Consider the following 21,458-nt stretch of genomic DNA (forward strand, 5'->3'; position numbering starts at 1 on the left):
AGTGATTGTGGAGTTTTAAACGCATTAAGTGTTTCTTTTTGTATATGAAATTGTCTATAATATGTGGTTGTTAACATCAAGTTACAGTTTTTTTTCTAAAATCTATGGACTTCTCTTTACTAGATTTTGGTGACATGTAACAGAATATCAAGATGAATTACAAATATGAACATGCATAACAAAAATATATTAAGAGATAAATTGTATAATTGTTGTAAAGTACAGTATCAAGGGCGTACCCAGAATTTCAGCTAGGGGGGGAGCAGCTCATACCTGTACCTGTTTCGAGCAGATGGTCGGTCGGATATATTAAAACAAAAAATCGTGAAAATTAAGTTTTATTAATTAGTTTGATTGACACAAAACAAAAGATTATATATATAATAATCATAATACATATGTATATTAATTTAACAGTAATCTTCTCGGATTTGCCGATAATTTGTCTATGAGTCTTTTCAATAAACTCACTGCTTTCTTTTAAATAATTGCGATGTATGCTCATCAGACATAAACCTGTAAGCCTTTCTTCACCCATTCTAAGCCACGTTTTAACTCTTCGCAGCGTACTGAAGGACCGTTCTACGGTCGCCGTGGTGCATGGGATAGTGCTTAAAATAATCAATGCCTTTCTGACAGCAGGGTAAAAAATGTTGGCTTCGTTGAACAGATCAACTACTTCTATGCCCCTTTATTGATCATCTGATAAAGCCTTCTTCACCCATAAATTATGCAAAAGGTTCAGTTCTGTGATATCCAGGTTATAAAATTCTTGGAATGATTCTGCGTTCTTGTGTACGTCTATAACGCGGGTTTTGGTCTTGGTCATATACAAGGGATGTAGCTTGCTTAAAGCAAACGCCGGAATATTTTCTTGGAAGAATCGAATATTCATTGATGAAATGAGTAAATCAATGTATGGTATTATGAGGGAACGCCGCCAATATTCGTTATCATTGATGGCGGATTACTTCTATGTGTTTGCTTGTGAGCAAGACGTGGAATCGAAATTTCTATGTTCAAATCCATTGCAACAGCTCACGCTTTTTAAAGCATTTCATTACTTATTCTATCAGGAAACTCGCGGTCATTTCGGAGAATGTCCTTGATAATTTTGATGTGTTCCCTCACCGAGATTATGTCGATCGATTTAGCTCGCAGTGCGCTAAGTACTGATTCTAAAACTGCTAAATATTTGGCATTTGTTTGTAGAGCAATAATAAACACTGGTTTTGTAACGGCTGAATGCAACTGATATGCAGATTTTCTGGTGGCATAATTTCTGGTTTGAAGCGTAGTCGATTCTCTGAAAAACGTTATAATATCCTTTACAGTGGCGACAGTATGTCTAATTTCTGGCACTGCGTTCGCATCATTCACGACACGGAGCACTCCATGCGGAGCTATTTACATCTGTGCTCTTACCCATCGACCTCATGGTACAGGAAAGAGCGCAAATCCTAAACACGGAAGGCTCACCTTCGCTGGTGCGAATGGAAAAAATAGCCATCTGGCAACAGAGATGAGACCGATCTGAAAATGCTACTTTGACAAAAAAAATTAATACCAAACATTAGGGTCTGGATCGAAAGGAGACATGGGGAAGTTGAATATTATACAGTGAGGACGCGCAAGTTGGATCAAAGTGATTTTTTTGATGATGAATTCATGTATATAGGGTGAACCAAAAATAAGCAACGATCATCAACTTCAAGTTTTTAAATTGAAATACCTAAATTCTTTTTTCCATTTTTGAATTCTGCATAGAATTTTAAGTATATTTTGTTTACCGTGTCTTATACCTAATACTAACATTATTAATAAATTTGCAACTGTTTGGGTCATTTCAGCATATTCAAACATGTTTTTTCATAGTTTTTTAACTGGTAACAGGTATATTTGATTGTTGACACCTTGTCACCATTTAATCGCATGGAAATAGTATATATTATTTTACGTGAATGTCAGTAGGTGTCAAGTGCAGTTGCAAAGTTTAAAAGTATGGCGCATTTAACTAAAAAACAAAGAATTGAAATTTTGATGATGATAGGATATAACGATAAGCTCGAACACAGGCCGAAGTTTGCGATCTGTTTAACAATAAGTACTCGGAGAGGCCTATTACACGTTCGGTAGTAAGCAAAATTAAAAAAAAGTTTCGAGATTTTGGTCATGTTAGAGACAAATATGACCTAGACCTACGCTTCCAGAAAACAGACAATTAGATATATTGCTCGATCTACAAGAAAATCCACATAAGTCAACTCGACAAGTTGCTGCTGATCAATCGGTTAGTAAATCATGTGTTCTAAAATATTTGCGTGGGAATGAATGACATCCATATAAAATTCATTTACTTCAGGAGCTTATTGAAAATGATCACATCCGCAAAATAGAGTTTTACAAAATAATGATGAATAAATGTAATAAAAACCCACAATTTTTAAGTAAGATTGTTTTTCCAACAAGGCAAGTTTTTTTTTAATGGTTATGTAAATAGGCAAAATTTTCGTTATGGGCACCAGAACCAAATCCATACTAGAGTATGGAAAGTCACACACAATTTCCTAAGAAGTTAAACATATGGGCCGGAATTGTGGGCACGTCAATTGTGGGTACCTATTTTATTGAGGGCGCACTTACCTCTGAAAAAAGTTTAGAGTTGCTTCAAAATCAGATAGTACCTAGTTTAAATGCAGTTTATCCAAATGGTGAAAACCCATTTCTATCGGCAGATTCGATATGGTTCCAACAGGATGGCGCCTCCCCCGACACTATTCGCCAACAGTACGAGATTACCTTACCAACATTTTCCCAAATATATGGATTGGAAGAGGGGTTTTATTGAATGGCCAGCATTATTCGCCGGATTAACCACCATTGGACTTTTATCTATGGGGTTATCTAAAATATAAAGTTTATTTGGTAAACCTGAAAGTTTAGAAGAATTAAAAAATAGAATTAGAGCTAAAATAGAACATATCCGGTCTCAAACAGTAAGTAAAGTATTACAAGAATTTGAATATCGACTTGGTTACTGTCAGGAAGTTAATGGTCAACAATTTGAACATTTTAATTTTTTTGTTTCGTTTTTTTTTATAAACTGTTCCAAAAATTCATGGTTATTTATAAAAAAATTAATCGCAAGTTTCTTAATTAATATTGAGGTTAGGTATAGGATATGGTATACAAAATATACTTAAAATTTTATACAGAATTAAAAAATTAAATAAAAAATAGGTGTTTCTATTTAAAAACAATTAAGTTGATACTCGTAGTTCATTTTTTGTCCACCCTGTATACATGAATTCATCAAGAAAAACATCACGATAAAAATAAAAATTAACATGTCCGAGCGTTTTTTTCGAACGCACCCCTGAACTTTAAATGAATTTGTTCCAACTTGCGCGTATTCACTGTATAACCCAGCTATTTTAGGACATACCTGAAACGCTTCGGGAAAATAGACAGCGACAATTACTGCTAAGAAAAAGACACTCCAGATCATGCCGTCTTTAAGTACGAAAGGTGGACAGCAAAAAGACTAGAATCAGAGCTATAACAGGAGAACAGCTACAATCTGAATATTTAATAAAAACCATCTTATCAAAAATATCACGTATTACAAAAGTATTACAAAATCACAGTATTACAAAATCACTTACCTATTAAAAACAAAGGACAAAGAAGACAATCACTAGGAAACAGAGCCCCGAACGCCAGAAGACCGGGTTGTCTGTTAAGCTGATTTTCCTAAACTTCTATAAAAAAAGGTATATATATTTATATATTTATATATAGGCGCCTGCAAATGGTTGCCTTGAACTTCTTTACACAAGAACAGTCGGTCCGAAATTTCACACCGAAATTTTTCAAATACACTAACATTGATATTTCTACAAATATTCGTTATTATCTGTCGTAAATCCAATACTAAAGCAGGTTCAGTTTCGTGCACCTTTTGCTTCAAATAGCACCATAAAAAAAGTTTATAGGTGTCAAATCTGGCGAGCAAGCTGGCCATTCCACAGGTCCTCGACGGCCAATCCAACGACCGGGGAAATTACGATTAATCTAATCTAAATACGAGTTCCGAACTTGTCTGGGGTAGTGTGGTGGAGCTCCATCTTGCTGGAATACAATATCCATATCGAATTCGTTGGCATTTGTTTCGACAATTTCGATAATTAGAGGGTCAGTAGTATTTTTTAGCATATCCAAATACAGTTCCCCTGTTAAATTTTGTTCGACGAATAGAGGCCCTACAATATGGTTTCTTAATATCCCTGCCCAAACGTTTATTTTTTCTTGATATTGAGTATGAGTTTCTCGGAAGACATGACGATTAGTGTCAATTCAATACCCACAAGTTTGTCTATGAACATTACCGTTGAGAAAAAATGAACATTCATCACTATAACAAATATTATGGAGATATAGATATGGATGCCGTGCAAGGGTTTCTGTTATAGTTTCACAGAATGTTATTCGATCAGGGTCATCTTCAGTTAACTGGTGTACAATTTGGATTTTGTACGGATGATACTTATTCCTTTTCTCCATGTCTCCATACAGTAGAAGGACATACCCCATGTTCATTCGCGACGGAGGAATTTGATTGTTGGGGATTAACTATCATTTAACCAATTATTTGAACTTGCTTTTCTTCCGAAATGGACGGACGTCCTGGGGGCTTTTTGTTGTTTACACTACCCGTAGTTGTAAATTTAGATACGAGTTCCCGTAAATATTTTCTACAAATAGGACGATTCGGGAAACGATCGTTGAAAATCCTTGCGGCTTCATGAAAGTTACGCGTCGCACCGTAAATAAAAATCGCTTCAATTTTTTCTTCTAATGGACGAGAATTGACCATTTTAAACTACTACCACTAAAACCGAAATCTAAATGAGAATACTTTAACTGCATAATGATATTTGTTTTCGAACTGATATTTTTGTTACTGTCAAGAAAAATATTAGTACGAAAACAAACTTTTATCAAAATTATCGCCGTCGCTGGATACAGCAGAGAATAATAATTATTTGTAGAGATATGCATGTCAGTGTTTTGGTATTTAGGTAATTATTAAATTTACCACCATTTTGTAGTAGGCAGAGATATTAAATTTATATTCTAGGGTTATAAAGTACTCGTCAGGAGCTTGAAAATGATGTGCCACAAGACCACCCTTTCCTTTTAATTTTTTTTGTCCAAGATGGCGCCCAGCAACGGATCAATTCAATGTTTTGAATTGATCCGCTCAAAAAATAAAGAGAGGGGAGAGGGACATTATAAAGAAAAGTACTGTATATAATCAGTTAGTGCAGGTAATAGCCGTAATTAAGTCAACATTTTTATATTAGTAGCTAAAATGACGTCATTTAGTAAGTTTTTTGATTTTATAGTTCAAAATATGGTTCATCCAAAAAGTTTTTTTGTTTTAAAATGTTCTATAGGCCGTACCCTTCCTATTAAACAAAACAATTTTCGGAAAATCGCTGGGTCTTAAATTGCTCAAGCAACGGAAATATGATTAAGAAATACTCAAAATGAAGCAGGGAATCAAAATATCTAAAAATACCTCTATAGGGTGTTCCATTTAAAAAATCAAAGGTGTTGCCATTTTTCTATACAAAAATCTAGTAAATTTAAGTCATTCACATATTATGAAAACCTAAAAGTGCGATTATTTCGAAAATGGTTGCTCCTAGCGACTTTAATAAGGTACCGTCAATGGAAAACTTGCACATAAGTTTGGGGAACATATACATCGGAAAAAATTTCTTTTAGTTTTCAAAAAAAAAATAATAAACAGAAAATTTCAAGTCACCCGCTCTAAAGGGTGTATCGAAACAAAATTAGTTAATTAAAACTAATTTCTTTGGTTGTACCAATTATAAAACATTATTTTATATAAAAAATATAAACTAAATATAGCTTAAAAACTATTTTAATCTAATATTGTTTTTAAAAAATAAATTTTAGTGCTCCTCTCCTTAACTCTTCAGGACGCTCAAACTTCCTGATCACCTGCTCCATAGTAATGTCACTAATATCTGGCTTAAGGGGAAAAACAAAGGCATCTTTGATTTTTTCCGAAGGCCTAAGAAATGAGCAATGTATAAATCTTTGGTCTACTTCCATTACTTTTGCCAGATATCTTTATTGCTTTTTCTTTAGTGTAGTAAACTCTACCAAGATGAAGTCTTCTTCTACCAAGTTGTCTAGAGCGATTTGCGCTTTCTCGACTATTTGTAAGTTTTCCGAGTTAATATTTTTTTTGGCACTGGGTTTACAAAGCAGGGAAGCTCGATATCTTCAAGTTCCTCTGATCCTTTATTCGACAATATCTCCTCTTCTGGCTCAATTATATGTAGTTACTTTTTCCGATTCCGAAGAGCTTGAAATCTTTTGATCTGTAACGCTTTCTCCGGGCGCCACTACCAATTTCTTACGGATGATTTGTTTGACTCGCGGTTCTTTAAATATGCATTCCTTAAAAAGAGATGTAACTGACTCTGCAACTAATGATGTAACACTATTATTGGCGTCAGTCTCATTGTCGTCTGGGACTTTAACAAGGACCTTTTCTCGGTTAAGCGGATATAAACCTGTCTATCCCAATCCCAGAGATATCCCAATCTTGATTGGTCTGAAGCAGGACACATCAAGGGGTTGTGTCAAATGGGCACTGTTTGCTGGTAAGAAAATGAATCTAATATTTTCTTCCTCATTTTTTTATTACAGCCTCTGACAAATGACTTGCTAGATTGTCCCCAACGATAGCTTTTGGGACATCCAGACGTCTATAATAAGAAACAATGATGTTGAAGAACCAATCCTCAATCAAACTTTGATCGAACCACCCAGACTTGCTGCGGTTGTAAATATAACCTTCGGGGCCACTTTGAGTTCAAGTAGACCACAAATTTTCAGATTTGTAGACAACGTATTGAGGTAACAAAAGTCCAGCCGCTGTTACAGAGAACATGACTGAGTGGGCAGACTTGGTGGAATCACAAACTTACTCTGCGTGCTTCATAGTTCTTCGTATAACAACTTTAAGCCTTCCGGGATCAACAAAATTTGTTTCGTCATAGTTTATTAAATTCTCTGGTGGTACGTCTTTGAGAGAAACTTCCAATTTATCAAAATATTCATATAAAACTTTTCTTGATACACCTGCCCTAGATCTTATTATATTTTTAGCCAAACGAACCTTTAATACATCTTTATGCCTTGTAAGAAAGTCCGTGCACCAATCTTTTCCAGGCATATTATTAGAAAACTTGGTCACCTGTTTGCCGGCTCGATCCAAGTAATTTTTAACTAATAATTTTATATCCTCCTTCTCATATGGTCATATGGATAGCCCCATTCTGCCGCCGTAATAACAGCTGCTACAATGGCATTTTCTTCTCTTTTACTTAAAACAGGTTGTCCCCCAAACTTTTTCGGGTGCTTATTCTTAATCTTCCTCCATAGGGTCACCAAAGAAATTTTATATGTTTGAGAAGCCTCGGAATAGGACATCCCATCTCTAATTGCGGCTAGAGCACTTTCTAGGTTGTCATTTGTATAATTCACATATCGCCGTCCGCCAATTTTCTTCTTATATTTCTGTGGCATGATTTTTCAAGTCACCCTAAAAATGTAACCAAAAGTTAAAAAAATTAAAAAAAAAATTTGAAACAATTTTTCAAAGCAAAACTGGGGTCCGTTAAAGTTAAAGGGACGTCTAAAAAACGATTTTTTTTTGAAAATTTTTACATAGAATGTTGAGTTTGAACATTTTATTGATAAAAAAGTGAGGATGAAGTAAAAAAATGCAAAATTTTAAAAATTATAAAGGATTTTCTACTTACGTATAATTCACAATTACACCCGGCTTAACAATACTGTATTTGCGACTAGCCATCACGTTGACCATTAAAGTCGAAATTATACCCATTTGTAGTTACGACATCCAGGTGAGAAAAAACGTATCGCGTAGATATTTTTGCCAATCAATATTAGGTTAGAAACTTTACCATCGCCTTCAGAAATTAATATAGTCTGCTATGTATTTTTATACGTTCAGAAATTAACAAATGATTTATTTTAGCAGCATATTAATATATTTTTATATTCGTGTATATACTTTCATTCCCAAAAAAATTTTAAAAAATCTTGTAGTATTTATTGTATTATTAACAAACTTAACAATTAACAAATATTATTATAATTAATCATAAATAATAGGACATAAACAAGTCCGAAACGGAATTGCACTTCAAATTGAGAATGTGATAGAGCGAGCCACAGATGCAACAAAATTGAGCACAACAACGATCGCAAATATAAAGAAGAATGGGATAAAATCAGATCAGGATTACGCTGCTCATATATTTTCCAAGCAAAAGACCGCAAAAACCAAATCTACAACATATTTGAAAGGTAGAATTCGATACGAGCAGTAGACGTAACAGAACCTAGCTTACAAAAATTGTGAATAATGGTATAAAATTATTTTAACTCACTGGGAAAAATTTAAATATTGACAATTTAATTTACTCGTTCATGAAAAAAAATGCTGCTTGAAGGAATATGTTAACATATTAAATTGAAAATACCATTCCAAAAAATAAAACATACAAAGTCAAAAAAAACACGCCTTATTGCATTACCAAGTTAATGAAATTGCAACTTTATGATTGAATACTTAAACGACGATCATAAAATAAAATTTGCTAGAACAAAAAAAGCTTAATCAATCTCGTCAGTATTGTCAGAGTCAGAACTGAAATCAGAGATATTGTCTTCGTCATCGTCGTCTTCGTCAGTCGTAATCACAAGTGGCAGACTGTCATAGGCATCACACACTTGTATTGCCTCCCAAGCCTTTTCAATTACCTTTTCTGTATGAAAAACATATTTTTGCCAATGATCTATAGAAATTTCGTTTATTACCCTTTTCCATTTAGTCAGAACTTCTGAAGGTGACCCCTTAAAATTGGAAATATATTGATCATATTTTCGTTTACATTCCGACCATACCATTTCAATTGCATTAAACTGGCAATGATATGGTGGCAGTCGCAAAATTTTGTGTCCTAAAGGTTTAACATATTCATCAAGGAAGTACTTTTTTTCACTAGGGCAGTTTCTGCGTGCAATACTCCATATTTTATCTTTCATGGCTTTTACTGGAAAGCCAATATTTTTTTTCTTCAACCATTCGGTCAGTCTCTGCTTTGTCCAAGATTTTCTCGGGATTTCTTCTAATAAACCAGAATGGTAACTTGATTGATTAACATGATTATAAATGACTTTGGGGGAACATTTGGAACCAGCTGAGTTTTAAACCAGTTTTCGAAGTTTTTCCTGTTCATATTGTCATGATAATCTCCCGTCTTTAATCCACTCTTGAATATTAAATTTGCACCCTTGATGAAGCCATCTTTGGTTCCGGCGTGGACCACGATATAACGATGACCTTAAAAATAAAAGATAATTCAATTCTCTTCTTTTAGAAATCATTCTTTCAGAACATAAATTTAATATAATTATTGTTAGTAATGTTCCATGCACATACGAGTAGTGTATGGAGTTAAATTCCCTCATATTGTCTTAGAGAGAAATTAGATGAAACTATGAAACAGATGAAATTATGAAGTTAGAGGGCCCTTAAAAGGGCAACAGTTTTTATTCAAAAAAAAATCTAAAAAGATAACCAGATAATTTTTACATTCACTGTTTTTCCTTGAATCCGTGTGCTTGGTGTCATCTTGCCAGCTACTACGAAATGATCCCTTGCTAAAAATCGACGTCTCGTCAATGAAAACTAAAGTAAAACCTTCCGGACCTACATTTCTATTTTTGATATACTCCCTTAAAAAATTGATTCTTTTATGAACAATATTTGGCAAGTCCATCAAATATTTTCTGTTATTTGATTTTTTCTACTTGAAGCCTATACTATTGATCCATCTTCTTAAGGAGTCAATGGAAAACTCAAAATATTCAATTTCTTCCCTGAACTTTTCTCTTATTGTTGCCAATATTACATATTCTTTTCTGGCGTACATAGAATAAATTGTGTCCCGAATTCTATGTTTCAAATATGTTGTAATTTTGGTTTTTGCTGTCTTTTGCTTGGAAGATATACGAGCTGCGTAATCCTGATCTGATTTTATCCCATTCTTCTTTATATTTGCGATCGTTGTTGTGCTCAATTTTGTTGTATCTGCGGCTCGCTGTATCACATTCTCAATTTGAAGTGCAATTCCGTTTTGGACTTGTTCCTTTTCCAGTTCAAAAAAAGCCAATATATTTAAAATCATCAGCTGCGATTGTTCAATATACCTATTATATCTTTTTTTAGGCATTATCTAACACTTTTCGAAATAACTTTCAAGAACAAGTTGACAAACCAATATTTTTGATTGACAGTGACGGATATTTCACATAACCTAGTATATAAAAGATGAATAATCATCAGACACCATTTTTTTTCAAAAGTTTGTTGTCGCCGCTGTTTGGAATATGCTAAACAAAGATAAACAAAAATGACGTCATTAAAAATGGGTATAATTTCGACTTTATTTATGCTATTAATTTAAATTTAAAGCCCTAAGTAACCAAATTCTGTAACTTAGAAGGATTTACATCACTTCTTTAGGTCATATACACAAATTTCTAGACGCAAATCAGGAATATCAAATATGTAAATACTAAATACGGATTAATTCATAAATAAAAGAGACTGTCAAATGTCACTTACGTGAACAACTATTATTTTATTGTTTATTGGGAGTGGCTACTGTACTAGTACGATTATTGTAATTTTCTGTCGTGTCTCATTATAGGTAAGTATTTGTTTATTTATATAATCATAATATATGCACACGCTCATGGGACTATGTGGTTGGCGCACATGTGGAGTTGGGATTGCAAAAAGGGATTGGAACCTTGGGTTGGCGTTAAATAGTGGGTTAGGTAGTCGTTTGAGCCCTATTTAGAGACTGGGATAATAGTTAGGAAAAGAGGAATTGTCGGCACAAACACGTGTTTGTGCCTGTGTATACACAATTAGAGGTGTGCTTGTATATGCGTGTGTACATACAAAAAAAACGATTAAAACACGATTTTTTTTTAAATCGTACTCGCCACTCCCAATAAATAATAAAATAATATTTTGTTGACGTGATATTTGACAGTCTTTGTTTATTTATGAATTAATCCGTATTTACATATTTGATATTCCTAATTCGCCTGTAGAAATTTGTGTTTATGACCTAAAGAAGTGATGTAAATTCTTCTAAGTTATAGAATTTGGTTAATTAAGGCTTTAACTTTGAATTAATAGCGTATCTAATGATCAACGTGATGGTTAGTCGCTAATAGAGTGCAGTTAAGCGGGCTGAAATTGTCCATTACACGTAAGTAGAAAATCCTTTATAATTTTTAAAATTTTGAATTTTTTTACTTCATCCTCATTTTTTTATCAATAAAACCTTCAAACTCAACATTCTGTGTAAAAATTTTCAAGAAAAAAATCGTTTTTTAGACGTCCCTTTAACTTTACCGGACCCCAAAACTGTGATGACATCTTCAGAAAAACTATTTTTTCCATCTAATATTAGAAATTCATACCTTTGACTGAATTCCAACTATGGCTCAGAAGTAAAAGTTCTAGATGTTCACAAAATCAACAATTTTTATTAGATACTTTGACCTACGGCTACGGCACACTAATTCAAAATTGCGCGACAAGTTTTAGCCTAAAAGTAAACATGGTCCAAGGTCAAATGCGCGGCAGTGCCTATGCAGCGTGCTCCCGTGCATTTAGGTGATAACTTAAATATCCGTCCGACCGCGTAAATTTTTTCACTTCACCCTCTGATTTCAAGTCACCCACTTTGACGGTATAAATTTTTTATGTAAAATTAAAAAAGGAATTTATTTTGATACTTTTTAAACCGATATACGGGGCTGAAAAAAAATTAGATGTTGTAAAAAAGTAAAAACTAACGCAACGAGAGCCCTCTACCGAAAACACGAAAACTGTATACAAAATTTTATTTTATTTTCTTAAAAGACTCGTATGTTTTAAATTTCATGTCAGTATGTCAATTGGTTTAGGACCTATGAGAAAAAAACGATAATACTTTGAGACCCTGTATTTCAGTTACTATTAAAGTTAGGATAAGGCAACTTGACCTCAATCACATTATTTTGACGTATGGAATCTACTGTTGTTCAATGTCCCATTACTTTCGGGACACCCTGTATAAGTGGCAACGCTTCAGTGCTGGAAATATTTTAGACGGAGAATATTTTAGAGCATTGTCTGTTACCATGACTACCAAATTTTAAGAAAAATGCTACGTTCCGTTTCCCATATACCGGGTGTCCAAATAAGAAAGAACGCCGGCTGTATCTCGAAAACTATTCATCGCACACCGCTGAAAAAAAAATTCTTATGAAAAGTGGCCAAAAAAATGGCTGGAAAATATTTACAAGTTCCTAAGACTACCACAAGAGGGCATAACTGCACAGTAATTTCAAAAAATTCAAATTTCGTCTAAAATAGCCAGTATTATGTACCATTTTGAAAACATCAGAATAATCTTCATTAATTTTGCCTTAATTTGGCAAAAGAATTTTCTTCATATCTCCAATGAGAAGGGTGGGGGAAGATCATAAATAATGCAACTTTTTAATCGCCCTGTACTCAGATTCTTTATTAAAAGTAATTCAAGTGGGTACTCGTTTAAAAGGAAATTCAAAGGGCTTTCAAAATATGCACCTGTCAATGTCACTTTGTTTTCAGTGAAGTCGTCAGAGGGCGTTGTTTAACAGAGACTGGGTTTTTAGAGATTTTCTCTAAAAGTTAAATGCAATGATATGATTTTTTCACTACAGTTTCAAAGACTTAAAACATACTAACAAACCAGTGAAAACCGCGTTTCGATATCTCCATTTGTTTTCTAATAATTTTTAAATAACCTATTTTTCAAATTTTAAATATATGCTATGCGGTATCCAGAATAGAGACATTATACGAAAAGAACATTTGCAAGAATAGCTACTCGGTTGCGAGAAAATGGCAGTATGCATTTACCTCTTAACAGAAGATGTCGCTCTGGATGATCTGAAGAAAATATTGTTAATGTGCTTGCTTATATTGGATTATACCCTCACATAGGAAGATTTCATTGGATTTGGGCATTACGAAATCAACTGTGCATAACATTTTAAGAGACCACAGGTTTGTTAAAAAGTTGATAATTAAATTTAACTATTACTAGAATCGAATATTAAAAAATATATATTATTTTTATTTTTTACCTAATTTGAATATTATTTTAGGTTGCATCCTTATCATATGGTGCTGCATCAGGAATTAACAGGAACCGATTTTGATAGACGACTTGATTATTGTAACTGGTTTAGCAATATGATGGAAGAAGATCCCCAGTTTATCTCAAACATTCTATGGACAGACGAGGCAACTTTCACCAGTGTTGGTAATGTAAATTTACACAATATGCACTATTGGGCTCCCATAAATCCCCACTGGATGAGAGAAGTGCAGTATCAGGGTCGATGGTCTGTTAATGTCTGGTGTGGGATAATAGGAGGAAGAATTATTGGTCCATACATTTTTGAAGAGGTCCTCAATGGGCACAACTATTTAGATTTTTTACAAGATCACTTGCCTGTACTGCTTGAAAACATCCCAATTCAAACCTGTGCAAGGATGTTTTTACAGCACGATGGATGTCCCGCGGATTTTGTGATAAATGTGAGAAATTTTTTAAATTTACGGTTTCCTCATAGGTGGATTGGTCGAGGAAGTATATTTCCTTGGCCTCCGCGATCTCCTGGTCTAACTTGCCTAGATTTTTATTTGTGGGCCAGACTAAAGGATATCGTTTACCAAACCAGACCTACAACACCAGATGATATGATAGCCAGGATCAGAAATGCGGTAACAAGCATATCAGTTGCCGAAGTGGATGCTGCAGTTCACGTTACTTATCGAAAAGTACGCGACTCTATTAGTAACGATGGTGGACACTTCGAACATCTTGAAAGAAATTGAATTAGTTATAGGTTTTATTTCTATTTATTTTATATTTAGTATTAATTTGCGCTATTTGTTATAATTGTTTAGTCAGAAGGATTTTGAAGATTGAATAAGAGGTAAACGGATACTGCCATTTTCTGCTAACCGAGTAGCTAATCTTGCAAATGTCCTTTTCATATAATGTCTCTGTTCTGGATACCGCATAGCATATATATTATTCTAGAGGCATCCGTTGAGTTCTGATTGCATTTGAAATAAACTGTTATCAAGTCAGGCGAGTTTAATTTTTGTAACGTTTTTTTTTAGATTGATCGGCGTTGCCATTCGCCTCAAACGTCTAATAGGCCATCTACCGTGAATCACCCTGTATATTAATGCGACTCAATATATGTAAAAACGCTGAGACAAACTTATTCCAACTTATCTAATCTGTTAATTCCTGCTAATTCTGAATTATTTGTTAAATTAATTATAGGTACTTATATTTAAAATTTGAAAAATAGGTTATTTAAAAATTACTCCAAAACAAATGGAGATATCGAAACGCGGTTTTCACTGGTTTATTAGTATGTTTTGAGTCTTCGAAACCGCAGTGAAAAAATCATATCATTACATTTAACTTTTTAGAGAAAATCTCTAAAAACCTAGTCTCTGTTAAACAACGCCCTCTGACGACTTCACTGAAAACAAAGTGACATTGACAGGTGCATATTTTGAAAGCCCTTTGAATTTCCTTTTAAACGAGTACCCACTTGAATTACTTTTAATAAAAAATCTGAGTACAGGGCGATTAAAAATTTGCATTATTTATGATCTTCCCCCATCCTTCTCATTGGAGATATGAAGAAAATTCTTTAGCCAAATTAAGGCAAAATTAATGAAGATTATTCTGATGTTTTCAAAATGGTACCTAATACTGGGTATTTTAGACGAAATTTGAATTTTTTGAAATTACTGTGCAGTTACGCCCTCTTGTGGTAGAATTAGGAACTTGTAAATATTTTCCAGCCATTTTTTTGGCCACTTTTCTTAAGAATTTTTTTTTCTGTGCTGTGCGATGAATAGTTTCCGAGATACAGCCGGCGTCCTTTCTTATTTGGACACCCGGTACATACCATACGTCGTCAATCACCTCGTATAATATAATTTAATTTTGTTAAATCAAAAAAAAATATTAAAACCATAAAAAAGTATTTGTCTCTCAAATCAACTTGCCGCCTATTTATTAATAACCTCGGTTTTGTTATGCGTTGTTTTCCCCCTTCTGCACGTAAACATCGGTCCTGTGGTTATGCGCTCAAGCAATATAAAGATCCTTACAGCGCAGGCCAGCCAAACGTCGAAGTAAGTTTAGATTCAGCATTCCTAACCGTCCGTACCTCTACCACTGCTTGTAACAGCAGTTTATCGAAACTTATTTCTTTTATTTAAACCGACCATGCTATGCGAATATGCGACCAATCAAGGAAAAGCCAGACTCACACGCTACAAAGCTTTATTGATCATAAATATCTTTGTTTTTACGTTAAACATTCAAAACATGTTTTTAATATGAAAACATGTTTTGAATCGCACAAATCTTTCCTAAATATTTATTAATACGTGTATGTGGATTTTTTAAACGTATAAAAGTAACATGTATTTCACGGCGGGTGTATCGTGTGGTTTGGCGGCCGTAATTCAAAAGTTTGGCGCTAGGCGGCCAGTGTAAATATTTGGAATACCTCGCATACCAAAGCTCACAGGTTCGACCGAAATGTCAAATTCTTTTCACGGGTTTACTGTTTAGTGCGGTGTGAACATAAAAAACTACAAATTGGGTTTTAACGTGTCTTCGCTATAGTTTTTGTTATTTCTAAAGTTTCCTTTGGGTAGAAGTGTTTATAAACTTACAGGTAAGTGTGTGTTATGAATATTCCGGGATAGCCGAAGTATTGATTTTTTAGGGGTAGACTCCCTTGTTTTGTCCTTTGATTAAGGCTTGTCTTTCTGGGGATGCTTTATTACCATATTATTTAGTTAACTATTAGATTAACTTCTTTTTAAAATAGAATTTAGATAATTACGTCCCTTATAATGTTTAGGCCCCGTATCCGGTTCAAATTCCAGAGGTACATTTTTTTAAAACTGTAGAACAGAGCCTTATATGAAAAAATTCCATTCGTCTAAGCAAACACAAATGATAATAGAATGGAATTTTATTTGTGTAACTTGACCTAGTAATTTTTTATGTTGTCATTTTTATATTGTTCCACCACTAAATTCCAAACATTTTTGTTAATAGGGTCACCAAATATTTTGCCTTAGCCCAATTTGATCATAATTGCGATATTAGTGGTCGAAATAATTTCTTTTTATTAACATATTATGTTATTAATAATAAGTGAGTTAGCAATAAATGTAGGTACTTTATATTTTTATGACAATTTATTAATTAACATCATGATTTGATCACAGATTATTGAAGAAAACCACATTTTAACTTTCTACTGTTCTCTGTAGTTTTCAAAAATGAGAATTTAGTATGATGGTTGGAAACAATAATAAAAAAAAAAAAAGAAATAATTTAATCTTATTTCTGAAACACCCCAAGTAACATTTTTAAAATTTTTTTGAAGGTAAAAAATGTCTGAATATCTGGATTCTTTCCACAATAAAAGGTAGGAACTTCTTGGAAATAAGGGCATAGGGCATATCTAAATTTGAGGTATTTCTGAACCAAAAGATAGGTTTTGTGCTATATTTAACTATTCTATAATAAACTAAAAATCAACAAAAAATGTAACTTCTGGTGTTTTAGAAATAAAAGATTCAATTAAACAATATGGCTCTGTTTCCATGTTATCTTTTTGATGTAAAATTTTTTTTTAACAAAATTATTGACATACAGTGGTGGCCAAAAGTATGGAAACATTAAACTTTTTCGAAAAATGCAAAAAATATTGCAATGGGAAAATATAAACTCTCAAAAATATAAATAAACAGCTTATCAGCAAATAAAGAAATTGCAATGCAGGTAAAGCAAAAGAATGTTGTTTACTAGTTTTGATGAAAGAGGAGTTATTTCTCTGTGGCCAAATGTATGGAAACCTTTAATAAAATCATAATAATTGTTTATTACAAGCTGTTTAAGGGTACAATTTTATTCGAGTGAAGACAGGCATCATGCTTAAGTGTAAATACTTATCTAGTGATTTAAAAAATTTTAAAATTTTAAAATAGTTGAACTGCCCAAGTAACAATTTAGGTTCTAAAAAGGTTATAAATAACTCCTAGAACCTGTAAGAAAAATTATTGATTATGCCATTAAGCACAAACAATGTTATTTATTAGTCCGCATAACCTCCTGTAGCAAAAAAAGGCCCAGCCCTAAAGAGGTTGTCGTTGCCAATAGGCCCTGGCCAATTTGAAACCAGATCGCATATCACAGAACCTATATAGCTAATAGAAATAACCTTTATCGAACCCGAAGATGCCTAAAAGTAACCTGTGTGTGTAGAACCTGAAAGCTTTTACGCCTACCTGTTTACAACCCTTTAGCAAAGTCCTTTTAGACTTTTAGATCGTTATATAGTTTGGCCTGTTCGCTGGCTTTTGGCATTTCAGATACATATTGAAGTATTAAAATTTTGCCATTTAGTTTTAAATATGGTATTTCAGAGATACCAAAGTATACAAATCTGACCTTTTAGTTTTAAATATGATACAGCCAGGGTAAAAATAAGACAACGCCAAAATAAAAAGCAATGGCGACATTTTCAGTAAGTATGACTTTATTTTAGAAAAAAATATATTATACTGGAATAGATGACCGATTTTCATTGTGCACACCAGTTTCTTGAAAAAGTTGAGTGTAATTTAACTGTAAAACACGCGCGCCTTTGATATCTTACAAATTAAACATTATTCAGTGCCAATAAAAAAAATAAAAAATTAATATATTTTTATTTCTGAGATGCTTTAGTGATAATATGTACTTAAATGCTCCAGTGTCTTTATATATTATCTAAATTGTTTACATATTACATTATTTTTACCTGTATTTGAATAGCTTATAAAAATGGAAGAATTACATTTTTTCTTCAAAATGGACGCCTAGCAGGGTATGCTTTTAAGCTGCCATAATAACTTAAGTAAGTATCAAAAGCTATGTCGTAGGACAAAAGGCTTAAAAAAATGCCAGTGGGTTTTAAAAAAAGCTAAAACAGGGCTAACTAGCATCTTCCAGGACTTATAGGCCACTTTTAATAACCAATTAGTTGGCAAAGTCTGGGTGAATTTCAATAAATGGCTTTTAGCCATTTAGTAGGATTTATTGGCATTATTTATTACTATGCAGGATTTCTTGAGTCTTCTTTATTGCAATTCAGTTTGCGTTTGGTTTTAGTGGTTCCAATTACTCTGAAAATAAAAGTGTGTTTTTTTATCCTTCAAATTGCATACAGGGCTGTATTTAGGTACATAAAAAGGTAAGTTCATTTTAGTTCATATAATAAAGATAGGCAAAGCGATTTTGATAAAGATAAATACAGATTGTTGCAAGTTTAGAGGTTATGAGTATCAAATAATTTTTCTCTTAACATGGGTGTGTTAATGCAATATTTCAATTCAAAGTATATTAGCACCACAAAAAAATTGAAGAAATATAATGATTGTAAGATTGTATGTATTTCCAATAAATTAATACTATGTGAATCCCCGAAAATCAACACTGTCAGATGTTATTTGATGTTATTTGCGGGTGTTTGTTATTAACGTGTCTAATGTTATATTTCAGTGCCCAATCTTTTAAATCTTGACTAAAATTAAATTTCTTAAAGTCATCATCTTCATTCCAATCCATCGATGAACTTGGTTGTTCTGAAGCCAGTTTTTCTGTTAAGCCACTGATACTGGCATCGTGAATATCTGATTCTAGAGGATCAGGTTCAACACCATCAGTTAAATTATGAGAATTATCTTCTTCCGGTGTATCTATTGCAAACTAAATTTTTTATTATTATTATTACCAAAATTGTCAATATTTTATTTGTCTTATTTACCTGACCAGTTGTAATTCGTTGGAAATTTTGTTTCACTTTTCTTTTAAAATTACCACTTCTTACAATTTTGTGCCAAGACATCCCTGTATTCTAAGAATAAATGACGTAGGATTTAATAGTCGCGACCGTCCGCAAACTGTGTTTTATTGTGACTAGTTGGTTAAACCTTATCCCATAAAGTTATCTTATTATCCATATAACTTTTAGCAAGTCCTTTAGGCGTTAAAAAATGCAATATTTTCCGGAATAGGCCGTATAAAATGCCAAATAGTTAGGCAATTGATCCAAGATCATATGGTTCTGAATAGGTAATTTTAATGTTAAAATCGTTCTATATTGGAATTTTGATTGCCAAATTAATGCTGAAATATAACCTCTCCAAAACCTTATTATCTCAAAACCATCAAGCCCTCGTTAATGGCCATAACAACGTTATTGTTGACACTTGACTAGAACTAATTAGATTTTTAATTTACCTAAGGTTCCTAGTTCCTATTAGCACAAATTTAACCTAAATAGTTCCATCAAGCAAGCCAATGACTATTGCAGAACCTTGGTGCGGCTAAAAGGCAACTTTAAAAACCAACTGCTTGAGAAAATGTTACTTGGGTATACCAGAAGGGTTATAAACAAATTAAAATAAGTAAAAATTTAATCATTTTAAAAGGCACTGTTTCAAAAATAATTAAAAAATTTGAAGAGAGAGGAAATGTGTTGGTAGCCCACAAGCAAGGAAGACCAAGAAAGTTGTCCAAAAGGGCTATGAAGTTAATGAAAAGAATATCGATGAATGACCCAAAGAAAACTTCTATAGATATTTCTGGAGAAATGAGTGAAATGGGGAGCATGGTGAGAAGAAGGCTAAATGAAGTGGGGCTTTTTGAAAGAGTTGCTGTAAAGCAAGCACTAATATCAAAGAAAAATAGAAAGGATCACTTGAAATTTGCACGAGATCATCTTACCTGCTCTCACCAAAATTGGAATACTGTATTGTTTAGTGACAAAAGTAAGTTTCAATTATTTGGGAGTGACAGGAGACGTTATGTCTGGCGACCAAAAGGTACAAGGTACAGCCACAAATACTAAATGCCAAATGGTAAAACATGGTGGTGGAAGCGTAATGGTGTGGGGTTGTTTCTCCCGATTAGGTGTTGGCCCTCTGGTTAAAATTGATGGAATAATGGACCGTTTTCTATACAATAAAAAAAATATTGGAGAACAACATGTTGCCTTATGCTGAGGAGGAAATGCCATTGAGATGGTTGTTTCAGCAAGACAATGACCCTAAACACAAGTCCTAATTTGTGAAAAACTGGTTAAATGAACAGAGTGTTGCTTTAATGGATTGGCCTTCACAGTCCCCAAATCTGAATCCCATAGAGAATTTATAGGATCATTTGGACAGGCAGATTTGAAACCATTCGATTTCAAACAAGGCTCAACTGAGGGAAATACTGCAAACTGAGTGGGCTGCCATTTCCAGAAAAAAGCTGTGCAAGACTTGTCGATTGTATGCCACAAAGATGTAGAGAAGTAATAAATTCAGAGGGATATGCCACAAAATATTAGCAGATTTTGATTTAGATGTAATTTATATGAATAACTTTCTTCAGTTTCCAAACTTTTGGCCAAGAAAATTTTATTTCATTTTATTTAATTTTATTTCATTTTCTTTTTATAATACATTTAATTTCAAATTAATATCAATCAATCAATATATGCTTTATTGTCATAAAAGTAAATTTGTTGAGAAAGCTGTAAAAAAGAAAAACATATACACAAACATGTAAAAAGGTTATTTAGCATGCTATGGTCCATCATCCTAAAGTCATTCTGCTTCCATGAATATGGTTTACCTATACCGGTAAAACCAACAACATCTTCATTCTTCAGAAGTACTCCTCCAAGACTGAACCAACCTTAACCTTTCATGGAGCAAGGGGATATTTCCATCTTGCCTAAAATCAGCTAAAGTTATCCCAATTCACAAGAGTGGAGCTCTTGATAATCCTTTCAACTTTCGTCCCATCTCTCTTTTGTCTACGCTATCAAAGGTAATCGAAAAACTGGTTAAAAATCGAATAATGTCCTTTTTAAAGTCCAAAAACATCCTCACCAGACTTCAATTAGGCTTCCGTGAAAATACCAGTACCAATGATGCCAGGTTTAATTTTTTTCATGAGCTTTACTCCCAGATAAATGCTGGTGGAGTTTCGGCGGCAGTTTTTTGTGATTTGTCGAAGGCTTTCGATTGTGTCTGCCACAGGATTCTGCTGCGGAAGCTTCATCATTATGGTTTTCGGGGAGTTTCATCTTCTTGGTTTGCTTCCTATCTGCAA

General features: G+C 33.4%; 1 protein-coding gene and 2 long non-coding RNA genes across 3 annotated transcripts in view; 2 read left to right on the top strand and 1 right to left on the bottom strand.

The window, feature by feature from the left end:
* Positions 1 to 325: 325 nt before the first annotated feature.
* Positions 326 to 4,876, bottom strand: LOC126746441 (uncharacterized). Its single transcript, XR_007663894.1, has 2 exons — positions 3,666 to 4,876; positions 326 to 3,580 (listed from the first exon to the last, which is right to left on the bottom strand). It is a non-coding gene; the product is annotated as an uncharacterized LOC126746441 (long non-coding RNA).
* On the top strand, positions 2,856 to 5,325 carry LOC126746440 (uncharacterized). Its single transcript, XR_007663893.1, has 3 exons — positions 2,856 to 2,996; positions 3,439 to 3,773; positions 5,141 to 5,325. It is a non-coding gene; the product is annotated as an uncharacterized LOC126746440 (long non-coding RNA).
* Positions 5,326 to 15,623: 10,298 nt separating this feature from the next.
* LOC126746527 (uncharacterized) overlaps positions 15,624 to 21,458 on the top strand; it is a 136,493-nt gene continuing 130,658 nt past the window's right edge. The window contains exon 1 of the mRNA XM_050454838.1: positions 15,624 to 15,972. The gene's annotated coding sequence lies outside the window, so the exon portion shown is untranslated. The remainder of the gene's footprint in view (positions 15,973 to 21,458) is intronic.

Source organism: Anthonomus grandis, chromosome 17, assembly GCF_022605725.1.
Source record: "Anthonomus grandis grandis chromosome 17, icAntGran1.3, whole genome shotgun sequence".
NCBI lineage: Eukaryota > Metazoa > Arthropoda > Insecta > Coleoptera > Curculionidae > Anthonomus > Anthonomus grandis.